Genomic DNA, 16,555 nt, shown 5'->3' with positions numbered 1-16,555 from the left:
TCTAATCACAAAAAATAAAGAAGGAAAACCAAATTTTGACTAACTCGGAGATTATGATTACCTGAACAGAGAGAAATGAATTTTGATGCACAGGCTGTGCTAGAAATCTGTTAACCAGCTTTCAGTTTTTCAAAACTTCTATTTGTGTGTCATAATCATGAAATTTAATAAATTCAAGGTGGGAGATAAATTCTTTCCTGAAAGGGGAGGACAGAAATACGAGTCTTGAGCCGACCCAGTGCAGTTCTGCCATTCCGAGAAGCGATACAGCAGCAGTGTCACAGCAGACGTTCATGGTAAGAAGCCTTTGAGGGGCAGCGTGACACAATTATTTGGCTAAAGCAGCCTGAGCTGTGCGGCCTGCTACTGAGATCGGGAACTCTTAAGTTGTGTTCAAGCTGCTGAGCCCTTCCACCATGTAGTAAAGAAGTAACGTGCCCGTGGCGTTTGGGAATGGGAGGCACTGAGTGTCACAGCAGTGGGCACGTAGGGAACAAAACAGCATCTTGTGAGGTCCTCTGCTTTTTATTTCGTCCTCGTTTTGCCAGCTGGAGCTTTCAGGAGGTGCAGAGGGAGGCTGTCCCAGGCTGTAGGTCGGGTGTTGCAGGGTATTTGTGATGCAGTGCTTGTCAAATTTACCTGCCTGTGTCTCCTGTTACAGGCAGATTGCGGCCTTGAGGTTCTATATCTAAAGTTGCAGGCTCTCCTCGAGGTACTGACTTATTCTTTCCAATTTTATATGGAAAATCCCATGCACGTACGGGGTTAGGAAGAGGTTATTTAACAGAGGAGTTGTTGCATCACGGTGCTTGGGTCCGGTTTATCCAGGGCCCCTGACAATGAAGTAAGGTTGGCTCGGAGCCTGCAAGGCTCTGTTCTGGGGCTTTGTGCGCGGCTGCTTTTTGGGGAGAGTGGGACATTAGGAGAAAGAGCTCGTCCTTATCAGCAGCGCTGCTGCCAACTCCAAATTGTGCACTTCGAGGCTCCGTAATGCCTCCTAGAGCTCCTCTGCTGTCTGATATTATCAAATTAGTGTGAACCAACGTCAATATTGGAGTAGGTTGATGATGGGAGGAAGGAAGTCCAGGCTAATCAGCTCTGAAGCATCTCCTGATAAGGGCCCAAAATAGGCAGTCATTATGTGCCTGGGGAAGCTGCAGAAAAAAAAAATAAAATAAATGAGAAGCTCCCCAGCAGGAAGCCACAAAAACTGCAGAAAGCCTGCAGGAGAGTCCGAGCATGTGTGGAGGGCCAGGAGGAAATCCAGCCCCATTGTCTGAGCGAGCGTTGTGGTCGCAGCTTCTGGGCATCAGCAGCCCCCAGATGGGGCACGAAACCAATCCTGGCTTTGCCCGGCTGCCTTCCCGAGAAGCACTTGTCCGTCCTCCTAAAAAAAAAACCACGGGACTGACTCATGGAAATGCTTGCTGATTGCTTTTTTTTCAGCCTGATTTTCTTCCAGCTTGCTGAGCGAGGAGCTCCCAACAAACATCTCGGTGCCCGGAGCTGGCTGCACGAGGGAGCCTTGGACAGAAGGGGGTGCTGCGGGCTCGGCCAGCTCCCTGCCCCTCCAGCCAAGTGGCACAAAGCTCGGCAGGAACACCGCGTTCCCCAGCCTCCAGGCGGCTTCGCTGGCTCCCAAACAACCTGGCAGAAAGCTCCGAGCCGGGCGGCAGCCGCACGGGGTGCCCTGCTCCTGCGGGGGATGAGGAGGAGCAGAAGGCTCCGTTCAGCCTGAGGAGGAGCAAGGTAGAGTGAAGGCGTGCAGCTGGGCTTTCCGCTGCTCCAAGCCTGTTGCTGTGTTTGTTTTTGCAAGCTGTACTTTTCCCTAGCCTGCTCATTCCTTTCCCTCCCGGGCAGGGGCTGGGGGAGAGGGGTAGACACCACCTCACTCTCCCCTCACATCTCTCTCAGAGAAATCGAGCGAATTCTTTCTCAAAAAGGGAACACTTGAGACTGGTTTCTCCACTAATGATGGCACAAGGTACGTGACAGAGATCTCCACCACGCGGTGTTCCAGTTGGAGAGCGTTGCCTTACCCGTGGCAGCCAGACGCCAGCCCTCTGGGGTCCAGGTGGGGCTGCTCAGCGCTGGCTTTGGGTTTTTCTCAAAGCTGTGAGCATCTTCAGCAGCGTAAATGTTTGAGTCAATGTTTGTGTCTGCTTTCTCTGCCTTGTGGCTTCGGGCTTCTGGGAAAAAAGGCTGCATTTCTTCCCTCTTGCACTTGGGAATTCCTCGCCCTGGCCCAGCCCAGTCTTTTCGTGGGATGCGACTCCGTGCTTGTGAAACAGCCCCCGAGGAGGGAGGCAGAGTGGTCCCGGCTTTCCAGAGGGCGCAGTGCCTCTGTTCCTCAGTAGGATGCTATGGTTGGGGGACTGATTGCCATACCTGCTTGAACCTGCACCTCTGAGGAAAGCCAGGGCTCGCGGAGGCACCAGCAGGTGTTTCTGGGTGCTTTTCCCCGCTCCCAAAAGGTTTTATTGCACTTTTGGTCGTGAATCTGAGGCTTTTTTGTGGATGCGGTGGGCTCAGGCCTGGGCTGGCAGGAGGATCACGGATGGGCCGCGTGCTGAGCCCGTGCTGCCTTCAGCATTTTCCATATTTTCAGGTCTGGTAAGTTGTAAAACCACTGAACAGAGATTTCAGAGGGGATTTCTGGCTGTTTTCCCTACAAGGGGACAATCACCTTCCCCCCGTTGTGTTTTGCTTTGATCCCCCAGAGCCTCCTTCCCCCCAAGCCTCGCCACCTCGTGCTCGGTGCACATTATCTGAGAACTTCTTTCAAGCGCTGGTATGTTTTGAGGATTGTGTGCCTAAAAATAATGGTAGCAAACCGACAACAGGGGAAGGTCAAGGACTCAAACGGCCGAGAAGCCGTCCCCTTAGGGCAGCATCTGAATATGGAAAACGTGTGTGGAGGAGGCAGGAGCTGGGGAAGAGCAGCCTCACGCAGCGCCGTGGTGCTTGCCTCGGTTCCCTGCTTGTTTTTGGTCCGGTTCTGCGTGGGGATAGGATAATTTGGGACCTTTTTCTCTGTTTTTCTCCATGGCTAATAAAACCGGGCTCCTCTTGGCTGAAGCCAGGGCTAGTGTCCATCAAAAGCAGAGCCGCTGCCCGGGGAGAGGGGGTGGCCGTGCAGCCGTTTTGCCCTTTTTTCCCCCCCCCGAAGCCCTCGTCCGAGGCTTCTCAGCGTACACAATGCCAAGAACTGGCTCCAGCAGGTTTTGTTCGTGGCAGTACCCTCCGTTGGCAGCCCACACACAAGGTGCCCAGCATGGCTGCCCCCCCATCGTGCCTTTTCACATTCATACCCACCAGGGGCATCGTTCCTATTGTTTGCCACGGCTCTTGGAAAAATGAGTCATGGGCATTTTGCCTGCCCTCAGCGGGGAGACTCTGCCACATTAGCAGCAGCAACGCCCGCCCCCCTGCTCCGCTGCCTCGCATACCAGCAGGCCCCTTCGTGCGAGGAGCTGGGCTTTGCCTCCCTGCAGCCCCTTGCTGCTGCTGCTGCCTCTTGCCGGGGCCTCGCTCCCCGCACCCAAGGCTGGAAGGAGCTTGGCTCGAGGTGCTGCAGCCAGCTCCCTCGCCCCGTTCCTGCAGGGGGTCTTCTCCCTGCCTGGAGCTGGAATATTGAAGCCCGAGTTTCCTGCACTTGTTTTTGGGCTCTGCTCCTTCCTCGGCAGCTTATCAGTGCAGATAACGGTGGTTTGGGGCTCCTCCTGCAGCAGGGACGGAGATCTCCCTGCCCAGCCTCGCTCAGGGTGGCGTTTCCCTGCAGGATTTGGGGCAGGGGCATGGTAAAACAAAACCTCCAGCAACCACGGGGCTGGGGCAGTTTCTTTCACTCCCACACGAGCGTTTATTGCTCACCCTCAGGGTGCCTGGGTCCCATTCTGGATTTTTCCTGTTCCACCCGAGAAGTGCTAAGGGCTCAGCTTTGCAGCAGGGCTCGCCTCCTTGCAAGGACTTCAAACGCAGAGCTTCAAAAGCAGGGCTGAGCTTTCCCACCTGCCCTGCCCTGGCTGCTGCTTTTCAGCTTTTTTTTTTCTTTTTTTTTTTTTTTTCTCCCCCCCCTTATCTGCTATTCTTCAGTCTCTTGTCTGCAAAACAGGAGCAATATCTAATAGTCCCCTGGGGGGCTGGTGGCTGATGGAGTGCTGCGATGTCCTCGGCCGAGTGGAACAGCGCTGCGCTCCGTCCTGCTGGCTCTGCAGCTCTCCTGCTGCCTGGCAATCTGCTCCCCAAACCCAGCCCTTTTCCGGGGACGCTTCCTTGTGCTTGGGTCGGGGGGTACGTGCTCGCAGCAGAGCTGCGGAGCTGCTTCATGGGGTGCTTTTTAACTCGAGCTAGAAGTAAGCCAGGACCCGCTGGTGAGGCTTTTGCCATTACAAAGCAGCCAGAGCTCAGCTGCACTTATTTATTTATCTATTTTAATTTTTTTTGTGCATTATGATGCTCCAAAGCAGAGGGGCGCTTTGAGCACCCCGCCTGCCTTCAGCCTTTCACCCAGACCCCTGGGTGCCCCCCAATGTGCCCGCCCGTGCTCTGCAGCCACCTGCAGAGCCGCTCTCTGCCTCTCCAGCACCCCCCTCCCTGCAGCCCCAACCTCTCAGAGCCCCCCCCCCCCGCCTCGTGCAGGTGTCGGGGGGACCGAGGGGCAGCGCCAACGGGAGACGGGCTCACGGCGGGTACCGGCATCCACCCCTTCAAAGGCTTCGTTCTCAGCTGGGGCACGGCGAGCCTGGCGCTGCGCCGCTGCCTCCTCCCCGAGGCAGAGTGTTTTGGAGCCCATTCCTTTATCGTAAATCAACAGCAGAGCTAATATATCGAGGAAGTGAGATAATATCGGAGCCCAAGGTGGGCTCCGAAAGGGGCGCACGAGACACGCGCGGGTCTGGGGGGAGAGGGAAAGGGGGGCTGCTGCGGCAGGAACTCTTTATCTGAGAGGAAACGGCGCCGCTCGAGGGGGAGAGAGCGCCCGCGTGCACCTCTGGGCTTGTGTGAGCGAGGCTCGCCGGGAGCACGAGCGAGCCCCCGGTGCAGGACGGGATTTGCTGCGGTGTCCACAGGGTGCCCGGGCTGGGGACGGTCACCGGCAGCTCCCCGGGGTGGCAATTTTGGGGGATGAGGATCCCCGGAGGAGCCAGGGGTAACCCCAAACCCCCTTCTTCGCTCTCGTGAAGCCGAGCGTGGTCGGTGGGGGCATTACCACAGCCTGAAGCTCCCCTCGAAGCACTCAGCAGCTCCGGGCTGAGCCGGAGGCCACCGCTGCCTGCCCCGCTCTGTCCTGTGCCCCAAACCCCTCAGTGGGATTTGTCCCCCTTAGTTGAGGGGCAGGGGGAGGGGTGTCAGGGGCCGGGGGCTGTGCTGGTGGCCGGCAGCACCCAGGTGCATTTGGGCAGTGGGGAAAGATGCTCGGCGGCAGCTGGTCCGAGTGTGGCTCTCGCACATCCTTTTAGCCCTAGGGCACCAGGGCTGCCTTCCAGGGAACGGGGGGAGCAGGGGGGAGCGGGACGAGTTGCCCAGCTTTGCATGGCACCCGGGATTCATTTTACACGGGCAGGAGCCGTGCAAACAGCTCCTGGGCTTGGGGTGCTGCAGGGGAAGGAGCTGGGGCTGCGCCGTCCTTCCCCAAGGTGCCGATGGAGACGTCGGGCTTTGCGGTGGGGCAGCAAAGCGCCCTTGGCTCCGCGTCCCTGGGGAATTTTGGCGTTTAGGGGATGCTGCGAGGAGGCACCGCTCCCCCTCACCCATCTCCTGTGGGTGCAGAGAGACCCCCAAACATTCCCAGGAGGGCAGCAGGAACACAGCGTGGCTGCGGCTGGGGCACCCTGGTCCCCTCGGCAGCTCCGTTAGGGGAGCCTGGTGAATTCCCCTCCTAAATGCTGGGGTTGGGATTTTTTTCTTGTTTTTTTTTTCTTTGCTCCCTGCTCGGCTGGGTGGTCCTGGTGCCCCTGCCCGTGCTGTGCCGTGTCGTGCCCTGGCCTGTGTGGGCACACGCATGCTGCAATGCGCCGTGCCTTTTGGGGAAGGGTGGCGAGGAGGGGGTGGGAAGGAAACATGCCTGCCTCGTTATTTAGTGTCCCACACACGGAGCCTGCCTGGCCCTCGGGAAACCTCCATCCACTGCGCGGCTGGGATCTGCAGCGAAAGCAAACAATGGGATCCCCAGAGACAACAATGCCCCATTGTCCTTTGAAGCCGTAACAATGAGACAATAGACCCCAGTCTGCCTCGCTGGTTCCCAGGCACGCCCCCTGCGCCTCCTCCCGCAGCCCCGATGCCGGCTGGACTCGGGCTCGGGGGCTTGTGCCGTCCCCAAGGACCCGGCACCCCCCTTCCCGTCCTGCACCCACATCTCCCGTCCCTCCCTGCTTTGTGGGGAGAGTCCTGGGGGTCCCGGAGCCTCCCGGTCCTTGCGGGTCGTGCCTGAGAGGAGGAGGAGGAAAGCGGCTTGCAGCAGGCTTTGATCCTCGGGGCTTCGGCAGGCTTGGGGATGGAAAAGTCCCGCTGGGTCACGCAGCCCCAACCCCAGAGAACAACGGGACCTTGTTGTCTCCAGGGATGGCCACTTGTCAGCCCCTGCTGCTCTCTGAAGGTTTCCTGGTGTGGCCTCGCTGCCTCCTGGGGGAGAAACAACCACCACCCCCGTCCCCAAAACCCTTCTGCAGGCACCCCAAATGCTGCATGGGAGTGGGGACCTAGGGAAGGGGTGGGAGGGGACGGAGGAAACGGGGCGCAGGGATCCCCGCTGTCCTGCAGGGCTCCTTGGGGACCTCAGAGCCACTCCTGGGCACCTCTGCTCTCCTCCTCTGCCTCCCCAAAGGAGCTGGGGCCAGGCCTGCAGCTGCCCCGTGCTCCCCCAAAGCTGTGTGGGGCCACCTGGGAGCAAAGGGCGCATCCCCACCCCAAAACAGGCTGCAGCACCCCGGTGCTGGGGGCGCAGCGTGCGGGCGAGCGAGGTCCCCATGTCCACAGCCCTCCACTGAGAGTGGCGAGTGGTCACGGTCTGCATGGGGCCAATTTGTCTTTTTGCCCCATTCTCCTTTGTCACGGGCACGGCCCAGCCTGGTGGTCCCCAGGAGACCCCAAAAACCTTGCTTTTTCCCCAAGAGCATGGCCAGGCTCCAGCCTGGGCTGCGTGGAGCCTGGCGAGCCCCCTCTCCTCCCGGTTACCTACCGGCAGCCAAGCCCACCTGAATAGGTAATGAAAGGAGGAGAGAAAAGAGCCCCGAGCACATTGTGTTTCCAATGGGCCGGGAACAATTGCTAAATACAAATCACACAGAGAAAAGGGAGAGAGAGAGAGACAAAAGAAAGAACCCCGGCACAAAGGAGAGGAATGAAATGGTAAGTAAAGTCAAACAAAAAGGAGCCGGGCTGAGACAAAAGAAGGGAACAATATCCCCGAGGCAATAGGCTCCTGAACAATGGGGACAGTGACAGCGGCACAAAGGCACACTGTTTGCAAGTAGACGTTATCTCACACAGCCACTGGCAGGCCTGGCCCTGGCGCTTCTATTTTCAGGGATGCTTTTGTGCGGCGCTGAACAATATTCCTTGCATGGCTGCAGATAGAGAGATGAGGGGGGTTTGGTTCTATTTTTTTTTTTTAATTTTTTTTTTTTTTTTTTTTTGCCTTCCCGGTGCCAGCTCTGTAATAAAAACAGGTTGGGCCCTTCGGAGAGCCGGCCGGGGCGAGGGGAAAGCCGGGGCTGAGACGGACGAGGGACGTGGTGAGGGACGTGGTGCTGGAGGAGCATCGCCCGGTGGCCACCGTGTCTGCGTGGTGCCGGCAGCTTTGGCACCCCTGGGAGCCTCGCTGGCACCTCGGGGTGCTCACGCCCAGGGTTTATCCACCCTGAGCTTTTATTTTTTCAGGGCAGAAAGCCTGTCCTCGTTGGGTTTGTACCACAGCTCTGAAGGGTTGGACATCAGGTACCTGGTGGCGGGGACGTGGGTGCCACCAAGGCGCTCCCCAGCTCTGCGACCACTTAGGGACACCCAGCAAGGCGATGGCACCGCTTGGGGTGGCGATTTGTGGGGTCACAGCTCTGTAGAAGGTCATGTATACCCCATAACACCCAGCCTGGAGCCTGCAGACCCCCAGGAGGAGATTTGTGCCCGGCGTGGAGCTGTTGGACAGGGCGGGCAGGGGCGAGCGGCCCCCAGCCCCCTGCCAGCTGGCCTGCCGCCCGCTTTCCCCTTCTCTCTCGTGTTCCTTGGCTTGGCAGGCGGCTGCCTTGGTGCTGCCAGAGCTGACGGGGCTGGGGCTCTGCTCTGGGCCCTCTTTGTCTTGCCTCGTGGCTGCGCATCAGGTTGCTGGGCCGCTGCTGTCCTCAGCATCCTCTGCTGGCAGCCGGCAGCAGCGGGCCCCGGGCCAGGGCGGCCCTCGGGCGGCTTCTCCCAACCCTTTCCAGGGAGTTTGTGGCTTTTGGTGTAGCTGGTGCAGGTCTGGGGCAGTTCTGGCCTGGAAAACCCTTCTGCAGGGCCTTCCAGTTTGTCTCCTGGTGCTGCCTACAACCCAACTGGTGCTACCTGCGGCCTTACTGGTGCTGCCTGGGCCCTACTGGTGCTGCCTGTGGCCTTACTGGTGCTGCCTGGGGCCTTACTGGTGCTGCCTGTGGCCTTACTGGTGCTGTCTGGGGCTTTACTGGTGCTACCTGCGGCCCTGCTGGTGCTGCCTGCAGCCTTACAGGTGCTACCTGTGGCCTTACTGGTGCTGCCTGCATCTTCACTGGTGCTGCCTATGGCCCTACTGATGTTACCTGCAGCCTTACTGGTGCTGCTTACAACCCTACTGGTGCTACCTGCGGCCTTACTGGTGCTGCCTGGGGCCTTACTGGTGCCACCCGTGGCCCTACTGGTGCTGACTTACTGGTGCTGCAGGGTCTGTTATCAAAGCAGGCAGCCTGCAGCTCTCTGCCCCAGCCGTGTGGGCAGGGAGCGATGTCCCCAAAGCCCCCCGGTGACATCCCACCAGCTCCCAGCACTCTCCCAGCATCGCCTCTCCTTTTCCCTCCGGTCCCGTGCTCGGAAACCCGTCCCTCCTACGCCGCCACAAGCCACGGGGACGTCACCCAGTTACTGTAAGTGGCTGGCGAGGGGAGAGCTCGGGGTGTTGTGAAGGCAGAGGCAAAAAGGGACCTGGTATCGGTGCCGATCTCCCGAGACACCCAGTTGAGCAGGGGGGGGGCTCAGCGCTGACTTGAAAAGCTGCGTGCTGATATCGATCACGTTATCTGAGGGCGCATCCTGTTGCTAACTTGGGCTGCTTCCTCCCCCTAACAGCTGGTGCTGCAGCGAGATGCAGATGCTGGGGACGCAGCGTGCCCGGGGGGGGGATGCTGCTGTGTTTTTGGGGGGCTGGGGAGGCAGGAGCCCCGATTTTTGTTGGCAGCACGAGCGGAGATGCTGCGGCGAGCAGGGTTGCGCCCGGCCGCTTCCTTACCCGGCCCAAGCCCCAGCGCCACCACCTCAGCGGGGGGAAAAAAAAAACACGAGGGGAAATATTTGGGGCATTAAATCAAAGCGAAGCAAGTGTCGTACACTTGCTCTGAAAGGAAAACGGCTCCCCGGGGCCTGACCGCCCGCTATCTGATGCTGCGGTCGCCTTCACGCACGTGCCGTGAGCAGCGCCTCGAGGCAGCGCAGCAGCGGCTGCTCCCCCAAAATTAAAGCCCTGCACCCCTGGGGCTGGGTCAGCACAGCCTGGTCCCTGCAGCCCTGTAGGGACAGCAGCTCCTCTGCTCATCCTCTCCCTTTGCAGAGCCTCCTCTCCCGAGCCTGGCATCCGAAAACCAGCCCGGGTTCCCCCGATCCAATTTCTCCAAGCCGGAGCTCTTTGCTGCAATTAGCTGGTGTTTAAACCCTCGCTAACCCTTAACATCCTAATAACAATAATAGCGATTAGTAATAATGCTCCACACGTCCCGCGGTGCCACGCATCTAAAGATTACGCTGGCTAATTAATTAAGCCCGATCCCCCCCTACTTTCCTCGGTGAGGGGAAGGAAAAAAAATCTCTGAGAGTCTCTTAAGAAAGGACATAAAGGCAGGGAAATCCAGGCACCAAAACAAGACAAATGGGGATTTGAAGACAATCCGGGCCGGGCCCATGTGACCCGAGGAGTGGACGAGGCAGGAGAAAGGATAAAAATGCCAAGCACAGAGCGGGGAGAGAAAACAACCGCCAGCTTAAAAATCCGGGCAGAGAGCAAAGCACCAAGATGAAGGGAGTGACAAAGCATCAAAGGGACGAGAAACCAAAGGCGTCGGAACAAAGGACAAGCTGGAACAAAGGACCAAAGAGGGGAGAACAAAAGCACTAAATAGAAAACAAAGGCAGGGGGGACAAGAAAAGCCCCTCTGTCGGGCTGCGCCGGAGGGTCCCGGCCGGTGGCCGGTGGGTGGCACGGGCGGTGCCGCGCTCCCCGGTGGAGCCGGGCTGGCGGAGGGCGCCGGAGCCTGGGAGCAGCGGCCCCGGGAGCCCGGCTCTGCCTTTGAACCCCAGCTGATGGGCTCGGCCCCCAGCGCCGCGCTCCCGGGTGGCGAAGGGAGCCTGGGGACGTGGCTGTGCTGCCACGCTGCCCCCCGGCCTCCTCCCTGCCCGCTGGGTGGTCCGGGCATCCCCTCCCGCTCCCCTTGTTGCTCTGCAGGGCAGCCTGCTTGGCATCAGCACCCCTTTCCTCTCCTCCTTCAGCCCCCACCAGCTCCATCTGGAGCCCTCAGCCCCATCTGGAGCCCCCCTGCCCTATTTGTAGCCCCCTGCCCCATCCGCATCCCCAGCCCCGGGCACGGCATCGCCTGGAGGTGCTGCAGGCCTTGGCCGCCGGCTCCCCAGACCCCCATGGGGGTCCTGCTGTGCCAGCGGGCAGCAGGGACCTTGCACGAGGCTGCCAGGATGCCTGCGTCCCCCCCACCCCGTGCCTTTCCCCTAGGAGAGGAGCTGTCAGCCGGGGCTGCGTGTGTGGCTAGCCGTAGCCACGGGGCCAGCCTGCTGGGCTGTGCTCCGGGGGGGACAATTCTGGGCACCCGGATTTAAAACAGAGGCATTCAGGTTGGGAGGAGAGCCCCAGAGGTGTGCTGCTTGGCTTGCTGTCCCCATCGAATTTTGGGGGCTGAAAGTCCCCAGCAGGGTTCTGGGTACTCGTGGGGTTTTGGAAGAGAGAGAACCACCGGTGAGTGCCAGGGGCTGTCCAAAAACCAAGCCCTGGAGGTGTCCCTGCTCCAGCCCCGTGCTCAGTCTGTGCTCCAGCACCTGCCCTGGCCATGCACCTTCCCCGAGAGCTGCTGGTGGCTGCTCCTCTCCGCACCTGGTTGGGGAAACGCTGCCAAAACTCCCCCGTGGTTTGTGGCTGCGGTGGGAGGGGAGGGGGCCGGGGCAGGGCGAGACCCGGGGTTTTCACCAGCACAGCCAGCAAACGCAGCGTTGTGTGCGTGCCTGCCACGAGGGAGCCTTCCCTTTGGGGTTCTGCCGTCCCTGAACGTCCTGCCCAGGTATTTCTGCTCTGCACCAGCCGGGCTCCAACTGTGCCTGCAGCCCCTTCCCACCCCCAGCTCTGTTTTCCTGCAGCATCACCATTTGCTCCGTTTTACTTTGTGTTATTTTATTTATTTTATTTTTTTTCGGCTGAGCTCTCTCTGAGCAGTGGCGGAGGACTGGGATGCTCTCCCTGCAGAGCCATCCCGGAGCATCTTGGATTTATTACGCCCAGATTAGAGGCTGTTAGCTGCGGGCGGACCGGGCTCCCTGCAGCAGCAGGGCACCGCCAGCGCCGCGCGGGAAGGCAGCACGGGGCGCCCGGCTGCTGGAAGCACCTCGGAAATGGCAAGGAAAAATCGTGGTGTTTGGGTGGAAATAATTGGTAGGGTGATTCCCGGAGCACACCCACCACCCTGCTCGGAGCTGGGGGCTTGGGGCTTCTTTTCATGGTGATTTTTTCCCCCGTGGCCCAGCCCTGTTCCCATCCTGAGCTCCAAAACCAGGGTCCGTGGGCTGGAAACGAGGGCTCTGCGCAGGAGGCAGGTGCAGGGGATTGCACAAAGGTGGTCCAAGGCCACCATGTGCGGGTATCCCCTATTTTGGAGAGGCTGGGGAGCAGGAGGGAACGGGGAGCTGTTGAATTCCCCCGGTTTGAGATCTATTGGTGCTGGGAGGAGACCGAGGAGCTCCCTTGGAGGCGGCGGGTGCCGACGGGCAGGGACGGAGCACCCTTGGTGTGCCACATCCCCCCCCGGGCCGCGGGACGGAGAAGCCGTGGGGTGAAGCGAGGACAGCCCCGGAGCCGCCGCCGAGTTTGCAGCGAGTTTGAGCTCCTCCGTTCGCATTGTCATATCAGCTCGGGCTTTAATGGGCTGCAGATGTGCGTCTGTCTGCCTGCCTGTGTGTGCGCGCACCCCCACGACGCCGGACCACAACGCGTGCGTGTCCCCGAGGCTCGCTCCCAACCCGCTCTGGTGGCACGGCACAGCTGGGGCTGCAGTGCTGGCCCCGCAGGACTGCTCCCACCCCCTGGCCAGCTACTTTCTGGGCATGCAAGGGACTTTTTTGGGGTGGCCGGGTCCGGAGCTGGCCAAGCGCTGCGGTGGTGTTTTGCTCTTCGTCTTTCCTAGATTGCCGCAGGAGGAGCGCGGGGTGGGGGAGCCGCGGGGCAGCTCGTGGGGGCGATGCTTTGCCCCCGGTTTAACGCTGGTTTTGCAGCTTTCCCAGGCTGGTGAGGAGCGGAGCACATGCCCGTTTGCAAACAATGGGCCCGCTTCCGCGCAGGAAGCAAGGTCGGATTTGTTCTCCCTGCTTTGCCCCCTCCGGCCAGTTCTGAAGGGGCCAAGCCATTGTCTGAACCATTTCCATGACTCAGTCAACAGCATCCTGCGATCTGGAGGCCGGGACTCGCAGCCAGCACAAAGCAGGAGGCATTGCTCCTGCGGCCAGGGGCCCCGCGGGCTGCACCGAGGGCTTGGGGGGGCTTGGGAAAAGGAAGGCGAGCGCTGGCCGTGCCTTTCCCCTCCGTGCCCCCTGCGCCGGCGGCAGCGGGATCTTTGCCCCCGCCAGCTTTCCTGGTCCCCCCACCCATTGTCCCAGCTTCCTTCTGCTGAGGAAAGCAGAAAGCTGGGGGAGGAACCGCTGGGGAGCAGCCCTGGGGGCTTGCCCGGGTGCTGCCAGGTAGGGAGAGGTGGAGCAGGAGCCAAGGGAGCCCGCTGAAGGGATGGGGAGCATCCCGGCACCATCCTGACACCTCGTACCAATGGTCATGGAGATGCTCTGTGGGGTCTGGGGATGCTCTGTGGGGCCTGGGGATGCTCTGTGGGGTCTGGGGATGCCACATGGGGTCCGAGGAAGCCCCATGGTGCCTGGGGATGCCCTGCACCATCCTGGGGATGCTCCTGGAGAGGAGATGATGCAGGTGGAGCTGGCGTGGCTCAAAGGAGACGTGGGAAGGAGAGGAGCCAGGGTCCCTGCGTGCAGAGGTGCTGTCCCCCCCCCTGGCTGGCTGGTTGGGCCCCCACCTCCCAGCACCCGTCTGGGGGTGACGCCAAACCCAGGGGACCACCGCGTGGTTGGCACCAGTGGCAGTGGCCAGGCACCGGGCAGGGGAGCCACCGAGCCACCAGGGCCACCACGGCCACCAGTGGGCAGGAAAGGAAAGTGAAAGTCCGTGGCTGCTGCTCCGGCCTGGCTGTTGCCATGGCGACCCGAACAAAGCCTCGGCTCCCTCTTTTTGGCTCAGTTTTTTGGTCCTCGGCCCCTTTGTTAATTGTTTCCCTGGCCAGTTCGGGGGATGCGCCTCCCTCCGCCCCCGGAGCGACTCCTGGGGGCCCTGCAGGGTGGCCGGGGCTGGTTGTCCCAGCAGGATGGGCAAGGGGCTTCTGAGGGGCTGGGGGGGGGACAGATAGCGGGGGGGGGGGCACTTCTGCATCCTGCCCCGCTGCAGGTTTGCTGCATGGCTCTCCAGGTCTCAGTTTTGCCATCTGTGAAATGGGAGCGTGCCGGAGAGCTGCAGAGCCGACCACCCGCCCAAATCTGCTCCCAAATCCACTGGGCTTTGGGCTTTGTCCTCTTGGGGGGGGGGATGCCAGGGGGGAAATTCTCCCCGATAACTTCTTGCCTCGCTCTTCCTTCTGTGCTCTCCCCACGGTGGGTGTCCTGCTTGGCTAGGGGCTCGGCACCGCGGCTCCGCTCATTTCTTTGTGATGGTCACTGCAGAGGTTTCCCAGGGGAAGGAGTAGGGTTGGGTGCCCAAACCCCTCCTGAAGACCCATTTTTATGGTTAGTGCGAGGCTGCTGGGAGCGCCGGGCTGCTGCAGCTGCACGGGGAGCAGACGGAAGTCCCCGGAGCCCGAGCTGTTGTCTTGTGCTCCTGGGCCGGGCTGCAAACAAAGCCGGGGAAAAAGAAATTCCCATGGAGGAGAGCGACGGTGCGGGGGGAGGAAACGGCTCCGAGTCAATGGGAATGTTCCCTGTTGGCAAAACGTAAACAGTTCCCCTCCGATGTTGACATAAGACCGTACAGATTTCGGCCCCTGTTTGGCAACACGTGTGCGCCCCAGCGAGCCCCTCGCCCTCCAACTCGGGTTCGGTGAGGTTCCCGGAGCACCAGGCACAGCCATGGGGGTCCTTGCAGGGTCCCGTCCCCCTCCTGCCTTCCCACACCATCCTTTTGGCTCTCCCCTCCTGCCTCCCGTGCCCTCTGCAGGTTTCCTCTTAGGAATGAAACCCCCAAAGGTCCCCAAAGGGGGCTCAGAGCAGGGTGGCACCCAGCGGGAGCTGTGGGTGCCGGGGCACGGGGAGGGGACGTCCCCGCTGGGAACGGGGACACGGGGGGACAAATGGAGCCCCCGCTTTGTCCAGCCTCTGTCGCCGTGCGTGGGGGCTGTGGGAGCTCCCGTGTGAGTGGGACGTGGGGTACGGGGGTGTCTGGGGGTGTCTGGGGGGTCTCAGCCCCCATCTCCTCTCCCCCCCTTCCCCAGGACTCCAGGCTGGGGCTGCCGGCGGTGTCACGCGTGGGTCCCCCCACGGGCCAGGGGGTCCCAAGGGGAGGGGACGGGGCAGAGGGGCCGCCCCGGAGCCGGCTGCTGGCTGGCTGGGCTGCTGGCCCTCCTCCTCTTCCTCCTCCTCCTCCTCCTCCTCCTCCATCCCTCCTCCTCCTCCTCCTCCTCCTCGCTCCCTCTCTCCGCCCGGCGCCGGGGCAGCTCCCAGCGGAGGCGCCGGGGACATGGAGCGGAGCTGAGCCGTGCGCGGCGGCACCGGGGCCAGCACCAGCACCGGAGCCAGCACCAAAACCGGCACCAAAACCGGCACCGACCCCAAAACCGACACCGGCACCGGCAGCGGCGGGGACCCGGGCGCAGCGCTGCAGCGCGGCGGAGCCGTGAGTGCAGCCGGGGCAGGGGCAGGGGGCACAGCCCCTGGGGTGGGGGGGGGGACACGGGCACGGGCACGGTCCCGGGGCGCTTGGCACCGTCCCGAGTCGTGGTCCCCGGTCCCTGTTGGGTTGGGTTGCGGGGGACCGCCTGGCAGGACCCCCCCCACCCCTCCTCCTCCTCCGCCACAACTCCTTTATTTTTTTAAGCAGAAGGGGAAAAAAGGAAAAGGGGGCTCCGGGGATTTCCCCCTCCCCGCTGCCAAGTTCGGGGGCTGCAAACTCCCCTCGCAGAGCCGTGCGGGGGCGAGGGGGGAGCACGGCGGGGAAGGGGTTAAACCACGGAACCCCCTTCTCCCCCCCCCCCCCCCCGGGCACAGGGCTGGCAGGCAAGGGGTTAACCCCTGGGCATCCCCCCCCCGTGCTCGGTGTCACCCATCTGAAGCCCCCTCCCCAGGACCCCCCAGTGCCACCCCGCTGGGAAGCTTTCTCCTCCGGTTCCCCGGCGGGACGTGTCCCCACGTCCCCATATCCCTGGGCGCACAGCTCCCATCCCCGCTGCCCCCTGCTTTTTGGGGGGGTACAGCCCCCCCGGGACATGGCACTGGGTTTGGGGAGGGGGTCAGCGCCCAGCTGGGCACGGACAGACGGACACCGGACAGGCGGACACCGCACACCCAGCCTCAGGCAGGGCCCAGCACTGTGCCCCCAAAGGTCCTGCGGGGTTTGGGGGTTTGGGGCTGCTCAGAGGGCGTCGGTGACACGGCAGCACCGAAGGGGTGCAGGTTTGGGGGTGTCCCTTTCCCCCCTGCCTTGTTCTGCAAGGGGATGGACGCGATGCTGATTCTGCGGTGCCGGAGGGGAGCGGGGATTTTGGCCATGTGGCAGCATCGCTCCGGCCTCCCCTGCGTCCCCGCAGCACCGTCGGGGAAGAATTAGGAGTCCAGGCAGGAAAACTTGCCGGTGGTACCGCACACGGGTGGGTGTCGGTCCTACAAAGTGCCTCGACAAACCGCAGCAGCAGCAGCAGTGCCCCGCTGGGGAGCGGGGTGAGTGCCGCGGCGCGCCGCTGGCTGGGACCCCACGGAGGCTGAAGCTCGGCACCGAAATTGTGTCCTCCCCGAGAGCTGTGTCAGGTCCTGTCCGCACACCGGAGCAGTGTTTTGGGGCTGTTCCGGGGAGATTTGGGTC

At 61.6% G+C, this 16,555-nt stretch overlaps 1 protein-coding gene across 5 annotated transcripts in view; it reads left to right on the top strand.

The window, feature by feature from the left end:
• The first annotated feature begins 1,600 nt into the window (after positions 1 to 1,600).
• SOX13 (SRY-box transcription factor 13) overlaps positions 1,601 to 16,555 on the top strand; it is a 36,217-nt gene continuing 21,262 nt past the window's right edge. For 2 of the 5 annotated variants that reach the window (XM_072028346.1, XM_072028345.1), the window contains exon 1: positions 15,122 to 15,373. The gene's annotated coding sequence lies outside the window, so the exon portion shown is untranslated. Of the gene's footprint in view, positions 1,750 to 1,826; positions 1,985 to 11,481; positions 11,502 to 15,121; positions 15,374 to 16,555 lie in introns of those variants that run through there. The other 3 variants (XM_072028347.1, XM_072028350.1, XM_072028349.1) reach the window with 3 other exon arrangements.

This window comes from Anas platyrhynchos, chromosome 27 (assembly GCF_047663525.1).
Source record: "Anas platyrhynchos isolate ZD024472 breed Pekin duck chromosome 27, IASCAAS_PekinDuck_T2T, whole genome shotgun sequence".
Taxonomy (NCBI): Eukaryota; Metazoa; Chordata; class Aves; order Anseriformes; family Anatidae; genus Anas; species Anas platyrhynchos.
This window is presented reverse-complemented; position numbering and strand designations above follow the sequence as displayed.